The 12,101-nt window shown below is 38.2% G+C and overlaps 1 long non-coding RNA gene across 1 annotated transcript; it reads right to left on the reverse strand.

Moving 5' to 3' along the window:
- Positions 1 to 3,670: 3,670 nt before the first annotated feature.
- Positions 3,671 to 7,141, reverse strand: LOC139939071 (uncharacterized). Its single transcript, XR_011786261.1, has 5 exons — positions 7,051 to 7,141; positions 6,338 to 6,499; positions 5,807 to 5,956; positions 5,041 to 5,290; positions 3,671 to 4,315 (listed from the first exon to the last, which is right to left on the reverse strand). It is a non-coding gene; the product is annotated as an uncharacterized lncRNA (long non-coding RNA).
- Between the last annotated feature and the right edge of the window lie 4,960 nt (positions 7,142 to 12,101).

A 12,101-nucleotide genomic window follows, 5' to 3' on the forward strand; every position in this document is an offset into this window, starting at 1 on the left:
GAGCAAAGGGCTCATGACAGTGATAGAACTGAAGAGCCGAGGGCTCATGAGAGTTATAGACCTAAAATGGAGCCAAGACCATAACAATTACAGGTTTTGTCTATGGAAGAGAAAATTTGTTTTTCCCATTGTCTTTTGGTTTATGTAATATATCAGAATCTTGCAAGAATCCTTAGACTTAAAGAATCTGTAGATCTTCAGTTTAGATAATTTACGGGAAAGTAATTGAAAACATGTTGAGGTATAAACATTAGCTTTGTATAATTTGCACCTTTTCTTTAACAATTTTTTAATGTTCAATTTCTTATCTGATGACTATAAACCAACCTCAAAATAAAAACAACATAGAAATTCACATTGTGTGAATAGAACATGTAAATATCACGCCTACATTTAACACTAAGAATAATATACCAAGCACACTCTTGTAATGGATAACAATTGTTAATTTTTAGTCTGTCCAAACCTGTGAACAGCTGATTATAAATAGAAGTACCCAGTTGATTCAAGAGGGGAGAGGTTACCAGCACTTCACCCTCAGCCAAGATCCTCAGCATCTGGCTGTGAAATTAAAACCAATAATCTTCAGTTTTAACACCCAATAAAAACAAAACAAGTTCTAATTAAAAATTAGAGGGGAGAGGTTACCAGCACTTCACCCTCAGCCAAGATCCTCAGCATCTGGCTGTGAAATTAATCCAATAAACTTGAGTTTTAACACCCAATAAAAACATGATCAGAAGTTTTAATTCAATATTTATTCGAGGGGAGAGGTTACCAGCACTTCACCCTCGGCCAGTATTCTCAGTATACGGCTGTGAATTAAACAAATAAAGTGGAGTTTTAAAATCCGAATAACCAAATGACCAGAATTTCTAATTAACACAAAAAAAAACAATAAACAATAATTAAACCAATAAACTTGAGTTTTAAATCCAATGAAAACATGATCAGAAGTTCTAAATGAACATTATAGGGGAGAGGTTACCAGCACTTCACCCTCAGCCAGTATTCTCAGTATACGGCTATGAAATTAAACCAATAAACTTGAGTTTCAAAACCCGTGAAAACATGACCAGAAGTTCTAATCAAACATTTGAGGGGAGAGGTTACCAGCACTTCACCCTCAGCCAGTATTCTCAGAATATGGCTGTGAAATTAAACCAATAAACTCAAGGTTTGGAACAAAACAGATGCTGCATGCTGCTTAACTACTAGTGAGATGGATTAGCTTCATGATGCAAGAAGGCGAGAAGCTGGAGCTCGATGATGTGTGGGAATGCTGGATCCTGATCTGTGTCAGTAGGTACAAATTGAAGATGTGGGGCTTAGGGGACTGAGGGTATAGGCGACCCAAAGCAGTCTAAAAAAGATGGGTGACCTGGAGGAGACTAAGGGGGTACCTACGGAGTGACCGTGGATATAGGAGATCCATTGGTCGGGAGAAGGTGTAGAGATGTCACTGATGTGGAAGTTGAAGTCTTGAGTTACGACGCCTAGGTGACTGAGGGTATAGACGACCCAAAGCAGTCTAAAAAAGATGGGTGACCTGAAGGAGACTAAGGGGGTCCTAGGGAGTGACCGTGGATATAGGAGATCCATTGGTCGGGAGAAGTGGTAGAAATGTCACCGATGTGGAAGCTGATGTCTTGAGTTACGACGCCTAGGTGACTGAGGGTATAGACGACCCAAAGCAGTCTAAAAAAGATGGGTGACCTGAAGGAGACTAAGGGGGTCCTAGGGAGTGACCGTGGATATAGGAGATCCATTGGTCGGGAGGAGGGGGAACCAGATATCACTGATGTGGAAGCCGACGTCTTGAGGTACGGTGTCGTGTTTGTGGATCTGGATGGCTTCTCCGATGGTCTTTTATGAGTGAGTGTTTGACAATGGCTCCTCCAGTTAGCATTCTGAGTAGAAGGCGAGATGGACTTTAAATGCCGCTCAAACACTCGATGTCATTAATATCAAATGAAGTCACAATTTCACCAAAGATTGTCATCAGGTGCAACATAAAAATATGCACAGATACTTTAGCAGAGTTTGAAATTTTGCTGTGAAATTAAACCAGTAAACTAGAGTTTTAAAACCCAATGAAAACGTGACAACAAGTTCTAATTAAACATTTAAGGGGAGAGGTTACCAGCACTTCACCCTCAGCCAATACGGCTGTGAAATTAAACCAACAAACTTGAGTTTTAAAACCCAATGAAAACATGACCAGGAAGTTCTAGTTGAAGAATATTGAGGGGAGAGGTTACCAGCACTTCACCCTCAGCCAGTATTCTCAGTATACGGCTGTGAAATTAAACCAATAAACTTGATTTTTTGAGCAAAAACCTAAAAAGATGTTCTCATTGAACATTTGAGGGGAGAGGTTTCCAGCACTTCACCCTCAGCCAGTATTCTCAGTATACGGCTGTGAAATTAAACCAATAAACTTGAATTTTAGGACGCAACATCAAGTACCGAGTATACAATGCTAATCACACATCAGTGTAAGGGGTTAAACCAATATTCTGTTACTCAGATTCAAAATTAACACCTCTTAAAATTGAAACATAAACAGAAGGTCTTTTTGAACATTTGAGGGGAGAGGTTAGCACTTCACCCTCAGCCATTATTCTCAGTATACGGCTATGAAATTAAACCAATAAACATAAGTATTGAACCGATGCTGCATCCTGTTCAGTAATGGTGATGCAGATAGCTTGATGATGCACGAAGGCAGGAAACCGGAGCTTGATGATGCTCGGAAATGCTGGATCCTTAACTGTGTCAGTAAGAACAAACAGTGATATGGAGGATGTGTGGCCTAGGGGACTGAGGGTATAGACGACCCAAAGCAGTCTTAAAAAGATGGGTGACCTGGAGACTTACATTAGGGAGTGACCGTGGATATAGGAGATCCATTGGTCGGGAGAAGGGGTAGAGATGTCACTGATGTCTTGAGTTACGGCGCCTAGGTGACTGAGGGTATAGACGACCCAAATCAGTCTAAATGATGGGTGATGGGAGGAGACTAAAGGGAGGGGGGTACCTAGGGAGTGACCGTGGATATAGGAGATCCATTGGTCGGGAGGAGGGGAGCCAGATGTCACGGATGTGGAAGCTGACGTCTTGAGGAACGGTGTCGTGTTTGTGGATCTGGATGGCTTCTCGGATGCGTCTTGGGTGTCATGTCTGGATAGGGTGACGAGTTCTGCTGCTTTTGAGTCAACTTGTGAAATGTGCGAGTGTTAACGATGGCTCCTCCAGTTAGCATTCTCAGTAGAAGGCGAGATGGTCTTTAAATGCAGCTCAAACGCTCGATGTCATCAAAACCAAAAGATCCAATTTCCCCAAAGATTGTTATCAGGCGCAACACAAAATATGCACAAATACTGAAGCAGAATTTGAAATTTGGCATGATCTTTTCCTTAAGATCAAAGAACAACACGTTGACAGAATGAGGCGTTTCATCACCAGCTCTTTTTAGAACCACCACAACTTAAAAGACAGATTATTAACCACATTTGGTGTTATGATAAACCCTATAATTTAAAAATTAGGGCTAAGTCACACGAGGCAATTTACAGGCAACCAGTTCCAGGCAATCTCCAAAAAGAAAGGCATTCACATTTAAATGTTCAAATATTTTTTTGTGGCGATCGTAAGACATTGTTTGAAAAATTACTCATGTGCTACCGAAGAGGTCCTGAAGCATGCACTGCAGTTGGTTGCCTCCAAGTTGCCATTAAAATTGCCCCGTGCGACAAGGCCCTTATACAATTAACAATGTTCAAGATTATTTAGTGTTCATTGTAAGATGATGTGATAGACACTGGAGCAGCTCTCTTGCGCTGCCTTCTCCTGAAGATGATCAAGTTCATAACAATAGATCTTTCAGATGCTCCACGTCTCCCATCAAGATTTACTTATAGTTGTACGCAAAAGTCTAACCTACAGTTTCTCTCTCTGCTGTATTTCTTTCTGCTGTGCTTTGGTAATGTTCACACAAATCTCTAACACATGCTGACTGATGATACTCTGTGATTTATAAAGTTTCTCAAAGGTACACTGCTAGCGCTTGATTCTTGAATGTTCGATTCATTTCGAAAATAATAGTTTCTTTCTTTCTGCTTTGCACTAGTATTGTCCACACAGTTCTCTATACGTGCATTGATGACTGTTTATCACTCCGCCTGTGACTTAAAAAGTTCCGAAATTGTTCAACGCCGTACTTTGATTCCTGATGTCCAGGTCGTCAACGAATGAAAACGTCGATCACAAAAGCTTTCAGTCCAACTTGAGTATTTCGGAGTTCATCAGTGTTCTGAAAATAAATAAACTTTGTATTAAAAAACTACTCAATACCAAAATCAGGCTATAAGGTAGGACTTTACATGGTGATGGGTGCAATCGGGGTAGGTTTGCGGTAGCACTATGTTTATCTCTCTTTTGAGCAGTGTTGGTTCTAAAAAGAATCGTTGGTTGACAACTCAATGTTTCAATCAGTATGCTCTGATCGTCTGTAGGAGAAATCAGACTGATAAAGTATTCACTGCAGGCTGTTTATTTGCAGCAGTGATTGGATACAACTCATGGAGCTTGTGATATGTTTGGCAGCCATTCTGTAAAAAGAGCCTCTTTTATTTTTGTTTATTTGTAATGCATAATATAAGTATTTGTTGAAAATGAATTGTTTCTGGGATTTTAGTTTAACCTTAATTTAAAACAGAGAGAGTTTTCTTCTGGAAAGAATAATCTCTTTTGTTAAAATTTCACTTTTTTGTTTATGATGACGGAAACAATAATAACAATAACCAGTTTTTCTATAGCGCTTTTCACACCCAAGGGCATCTCAAAGCGCTTCAAACATTATTATCCCTGCTCACTAAATCATTAACCATCTCAACTCCATGGGGACAATTATTTGCACTACTCATTCACAATAACAATCTGCCCTCGCAGGTACCCATTTACCCCTAGGTGTAATACAACTTTCCAAGAAAATTCCATTTTGTTGCGAAAAAAGGGGAGTATCCTCTTAAATCTTACCAGTGTAACTAGAGTCCATGGCTCCATATCCATCATCATCATCATTCAGCAGTCGCAACTGAGATACTATGCACAGCGTTACTCGAGAGGTGTTTATCCCTCATCATGTTTGGAAGGTCCACGATTTCAGCCTTCGTATCTCTACCGATCACGTCGATGTAGTTGAGTGGTCGAGGTCCTCTATTAGGGCACGGCAGTCTCCATTACCCATCACTAGTAATAAGATACATCCCAACTGTCTTTACGGCATCTGCACAAAGTTGGTGACAAAACATATTACATTGAAAACTTTAACTAAGTTCATTCTAATGACGGTGTTTTAGGTTTAAGAACTACATACACTGTACCTCAATTATAAACTGTGAGGCAGTCAGGTTTGTCCCGTCATTCTTTGCCACTGTTTCAGCAAAGAGAATATTGAAAAGCAAACATCCTCGCTGATGGCAGTGACATCAAAAACATCCACAAGGAAAAACACATGTTGTAGACAGGGCTAAAAGGTAAATTCTTTTGAACTTGGTCAATTTTAACTTCAAAAGAAAGTAAAGAACTGGCTTGTAAGATTTGTTACGCCTTTCTTTGGCACTGTTTCAACAGAGAAGACAATTTAAAAGTTAACATGTCTCGCTGCTGGATCCAAAACTATCCACAAGGCAAAACTGCACATCATGTTAAAGACAGGGTTTTAAAAGGGGTAATTCTTTAAACTTGTCAATTTTAACTTTAAAAGAAGGTAAAGAAATTCCACCAAGATCGAAGTACTTACATGGGCTTTCATTGCTGTTGCCCAACTAACATCACACGCTGTGCATCTCAACTGCTTGAATGCTGCCTTGTCTAACTCAAGATGAGAAAGAAGTACTCATTGTCCATTGTTGAACATCCTGATGATGGTGAAGAAGTTAAGGTACTCATGCTGTAAAGAATGCAAGAACTGATGGTCAGAAATGATGGTCAGAAATTATAACTACTAAACTCTCGTTACAAAAACAAAAATAAAAGTGTAATAAATAAGCAGTCAAGTGGAGTTATACCAGAGAGAGCAAGTAATTTCATACAAAAGTATTTTGGTGTCAGTCCACATCTCATAAACTAGTGTGAGGCCTATAAGTTTTTTCTCCCATTGTCCTTTGCCACCAATTCAACGGAGAAGAAAATTCAAAAGTAAACATGGCTTGCTGCTGGATCCAAAATATCCACAAGGCAAAACTACACATCATGTTATAGATTTGGTTTTAAAAAACCCAGTTAACTTTAAAAGAAGGTAAAGAAATTCTACCAAGATGGAAGCACTTACCATGTCATTTGTTGCCTGCTGCATCTCATCATCATCAAGTCCAGTGCCATGTAGAAGCTCCATGCATCTCAGCTGTTGCTTGAATGCTGCCTTGTCTTACTCGTTGTCGATTGAAGAAATTCATGATGGTCAGATGGTGATGAAGAAATCAAGGTTCTCATGCTGTAAAGAGTGTAAGAATTTTGGTCAGAAATGACAACTATTATTAATATTCAACCTATGTGCCTGTCTTTTTCTCGATATAAAACCAAAGAGAAATTTGAACCAATACTGGTTAACTGTCTAGCTGATTAGGACACGAGTGTCAAAACAGTAACTTTAAACCCACACTCTGCTGTTTAGATCACTTTGGTCTATGGCGCTGCTGACCACACTATGCTCTTATACATCCCCCTTAAATCAGGCACTACAGTGTGCTGTAAGCGCAGACATCTGTTAGAAGTTGTGCAACAAAATTGGAATTTTGCAGTTACACCCCAATGAATCACTCACAGTGAGCTGTACAAGCGCAGCAATCTGTCATAAAATGTGTGGTGAAATTGGAATTCTGTATTGTGCACCAAAAGAATCGAGCATGTGCCGTAGGCGCAGAAGTCTGTTGTAAGCTGGACCCTAGTGGGGGGGGGGGGGGGGGATGGGATAGGAAGATTTAAGTCACCTGTTCGCAAAAACATTCAGGGTGAAGGGTTCTAATGATTTACATTAATATTCACAAGTAGGCATCAGGTATTATAAGGCTCTCCATTTGTCCAGACCTCCATCTAAAGACAGAAACTCCGATGGCTTCCTGCAAAACTGACAAAACAAATTGTGTTAGTCACCATTTCAAAGTATTTCTTCAGATAGTTCCCACTTGACATCACACAGTGTGAATTTGGTCATCCATATAGCCAATAATTAACTATTTGAAACACAACTGTAATGTGTACCTAGCATACATGTAAATACTGCATAAGGAACACAGGAGTAAAATAAAATTCCTTTCATGAATTGTCAGTGAGTGAACCACTTATTTGTGGAGGTAAAAATTAGAAGGCACCTCAAAACACGACCCTATGAAATTAATTTGTCCAGTACCATTGGTCCCTCCTTGTATTAGAGAGTCGCAGATTGAATAACATGTAGGCTTTACTTGAAGTAAGAGAAAGTTTGTTTTTACAGTGTGTTAATATCCATCTTGCACACAAATGAACAAATGCTGTGGGTTTTTATTTTAGGCAGAAAAGGTGCAGGAATATTCCAAGATATGACAAACCGGGTAGGTGTATGACATGATAAAACCGAATTGAAAGTCGTCAACAAAGGGGATTTATTTTTAACATTTTGTGTTTAATAACAAATTTTCCAGAAACACATAGAAGGTCTACCTTTTACGAAATTGTATCAATTATGATTTAATAGTATAATCACTTTGACAAATTATTAACAAGAATGTTTTTTAATTGAACAAGCCAAGAAACTTTCTCAACAATAATTTGTTTATTGATTACTTTATCAAACAACATCTTGTTTAAAACTAGTAATTTTGTAAACTTATCATCAAAAATGTGAACAAGTTTTTAAAAAACAAATAAGTCTACAATAAACAACAAAAACATCAGAGAAAGCTCAGACTTTGATGTCATTTATTTTATTTATTTTATTTACTCTTCGGGTGTAAGGTACATGAAGTTTAAGGCAGGCCTGGTTTAAGGAAACACAACTTTATTAGTATGATTATATTTAAAGCAGTAGAATTATACGGTACTTAAAATCAGAAGAACAAAATAAAATAAAAATACAAAGAGTTTGTTTGATGGAATGAATTTGCTTCTTTTATGTCAAGATAAATTATTTGCGGGTATAAAACTATACCAAGTAGAAAGAAGGAAAGCAAAATCTTTACGTTAAATGTTAAAAATTATATCTTCTGAAAGAATAAAAACTTTTTCAAAATTGTTCAGATCATGACAGGAGAGTATTACTCTTTAGGACTTTACTCCCTCCAAATTGGTACTTTCTTATCTCATAAACTAATACATTTTTAGACACATTTTAAAGTTATAAATAAGGCCTATATGGCAACTGAGCAACGAATTTATGATTTTAGATTTAACAAAGCAAAACTTTATATTTAAAACGGATTACGCAGATGGTACACAAGGGCCATTCTGTTTGTGTTTATTTTATTTTCACTGTTAACAATACAGCCCAATGATTATTTAACACAGTACAAGTCAACACGCTATTTAACAAGACACACACATGGCAGAACTTTATACAGCACACTAAATTAAAATATCATTTATTGTCAGCCAATGAACAATATTACAAGCAGAGCACTGACTACTCAACAAACAAAAGATAGGGAATTTGAATGTAATGTTGTCATTTATCTGCTGATTACTAATGTTATTGTATCACTGTGCAATGTACTGTATTACTTAGGTAATGTCAACATATTATGTGCTTTATTGTAATGAAAAACAGCTTTGAAATAAGTGTTACTGATGTTTGAATTTAAATATAAAAAATATTACTGATTGTGTTGTACATTATGGAAAATAATTCTATTCAGGCAAACAAAATTAAATTTTATGTACAGAAAAGTAAAATACAGCTGGTCCAGCATCAGCGTCCTCAGTAGTAGTTGAGCGAGGGGTTGTCTTCAGCCAAGGGCATCTAGAGAACCTCTGATGGTCGCCTTCCACACATCCCGGTCCAGCATCAGCGTCCTCAGTAGTAGTTGAGGGAGAGGTTGTCTTCAGCCAACGGCATCTCGAGAACCTCTGATGGTCGCCTTAAACACATCCCGGTCCAGCATCAGCGTCGTTGAGCGAGAGGTTGTCTTCAGCCGGCGGCATCTCTGTCAACTGTGATAATCGCCTTCCACACATCCCTGTCCAGCATCAACGTCCTAGCTCAGTTGTTTCTTGTTGTGTTGCATCGACCAAGTTGAGGAACACCGGGACCACCGGGTGCTTTTCAGTGCCATCTTACTACATCGTGTAACAACACCAGTGAGTTGAGCAAGAGGTTGTCGTCAGCCAACGTCACTGCGGGAACCTCTGATGGTCGCCTTCCACACATCCCCCTCCAGCATCAGCGTCCTCAGCTCAGTTCAGCCCAGCTCAATTGTTTCTTGTTGCGAGCCTGTAGTAGAAGGAAACCTGTCACAGTGAAGATTGTACCAATCAGGTGATGCTTGGCCTCATCAGGTCCTGCCATTTGTGTCCAGAGGTAGAGGATGTCATCAACAGATGTCATCATCAATGTACACACGCTCAAGTTTAGCTTAGATGGGGGTCAGTGGCATAACTTGGGGAGAATCATCAGGGAATATACAAAATACAAAACAGGACAGTACAGGGGTTTAAATAAACAACAATTTACAATAAATATTCCATGGTTTATGCTTTATGTTTTTTTTTTAATGCACAGCAGCATAGCTGAATTGCGACATACTTTACAATTATTAAAAAAAATATTTCAACAAAAATGTCCTGAAGAATAATCTATAATTAGTACCAGAATTAGAGAAAAATAAAAGGAATGTTTTAAATTTAAGTGCTCAGAAAATTTGTGAAAAAGGGCATCTTGGGCTGTTTCTGAACCTACTCATCCTGCATTTAAAAATAGGCAAAGTTTTTGACAGAGTTTCATTGAGCTGTACTAGGAAACAGGGCACCTGTATATAATATCCAAGGAATGACAGTAGGTAGGCCCTACAGTGAGATACTGAAACAATATCATCAGCTGCACACATAATACTAGAAGATACATATGTGGCATATGGAACAACAAACATTCGTAAACTGCATTCACAAAGTCTTTTTAAATCTCAATTAAAAACCTTTCTATTTAAGAAAGCCTTCGGTAATGTTTAGTGAGTTTTGTATATTTTAGTTTTAATTTCATGGTCTCTATTTGAGTGTTGCTTTCTTATATCAAAGTTGCATTGTTTTTACAGCCTTTATTGTTTTATGGTGTTAATGCACTTTTTTTGCTTGTAAACTTGTTTATATCTACTTTGCTTATATATTTTTACGGGAGTACTTTTTAAACTTTTCACTTATCATATGTTATTTTCTAAATCTTTTGCAATTTTTACTGTCATGCACCTTCTAACAGGCTGGTCCTGGAGAGAGCGCAATATAAGATCAATCAATTGTTATTATTTTTATCAATGGATGGCAAGTGATGTGGTGATCAAGCACTTCCACTGGAAACATCTTTAAGTCAATGGGAACGTTTGGAAGGGGAACCTAGGCCAAGACCGGGGGCAACAGAGACCATGGCCTCCATGGCATATATTCCATTCAAGATACTAAATTTTGGGAAAAAATCTATTTGCCCAAAAATATAAACTTGACAAAAGTGGGTCTTCACTCTTCAAGCAAACGGTAATGATACATAACAAAAGGTTTACTTACCAATATCCTTGTATAACCAGTCAGCTTCTCTGAGAGGTTAAGGCTCCAATGACGCTAGTTGTATTCAATCTTCACTTGTGGCAACAGAACTGGAAGGCCAAGCTCAGCAACGACCTCAAGAGGCAACTCTTTGTGGCAAAAGTTGAGTCAATGCTGCTCTACGGGGCTGGAAATAGACCGTAACTGTACGGCCAGAAAAATCCCTTGAAGGTGTCTATATACAAGGATGCTGCGCATAGCACTTGACGTCCCTTCGCATCATCAAAGAGGCAACAATCTCAGCACAACCTGTCCTATTAAGAAACACAAGTCAAAATAATCAACAAAATGCATACAATATTTTAGTTAACAATAACAAGCCACAAGAGAAGGTGACGATAAATTTAAAATAAAGATAGTTTTGAGTTGAACAAACAAAATTACTTGAGCGGAATTTGAACATGTGATGTCCACCAACGAATGAGCCTAACCCTATACTTGTTCAGGGTGCCTCGTCAGAAGGAATTGTTATCTGCCAGATAGCCACGCAGAAATCACACCAAAAGTTGACGTTTAAACCCGCGAAGCAGCAACAGAGGGGTCAAAGACATTAATAATTCTGCAAACATTTGGGCTAGATAGCTCATTTGGTGGAGAACACGTTAATTTGGTGGTCGCAGACTCAAATCCTGCTCTTAGTCCCTTTTTCTTTGTACGAGTGCAGCAACAAATAAAGACCTGCTAATTGTCTCAATAAGATAATACCAAAGAAGATAAATTACTTTATTTGTTGTGTGTTTTTAAAGGCGGTGGCAAACTAATACTTGGTAAACATTGAAAAAAAATTCACCAATCTAGCCCCTAGTTACGGTGTCTAAAAATGGAATAAACTTCAGTCCCAGCACAGTGACAGTGCACCCAAATCACAACGATACCTTTGAAGTTTTTCAATCATTTTATACCATGTAGGTGAATCAAAAAGAAATGTCTCAGTTTTAACTTTTAGCATGTTGAATTAGAATATTTATTAACAAATGGAAAAGTGGTGGCACAATCGATACAGAAAATTCCTTCCTTTTTTGTAACAAAAATGAGTAAACAAGTCATGGAGGAAGGATGGAAAAGTTTCCGTATGGCGCCACCACTTTTTCATTCGAAATAAAATAATATAGTATCTAATTTACCTGATTGATATATCCCTTTTTGTAAAAATGAGTGAAAAAGTGGTGGCGCCATACGGAAAGTTATCCGGAAGGATACTGAAAGTTTTCTGAAGTTACCCACAACAAGTTGTTTTTGCCTCTTCCTGTCATCTGTATCTTTGTTCTGTCTTTTCCCTCTTCTTTCTTTCTCAGCGCCTTGTATCAGAAAAG

The sequence above is a fragment of the Asterias amurensis genome, chromosome 6, assembly GCF_032118995.1.
Source record: "Asterias amurensis chromosome 6, ASM3211899v1".
Taxonomy (NCBI): domain Eukaryota; kingdom Metazoa; phylum Echinodermata; class Asteroidea; order Forcipulatida; family Asteriidae; genus Asterias; species Asterias amurensis.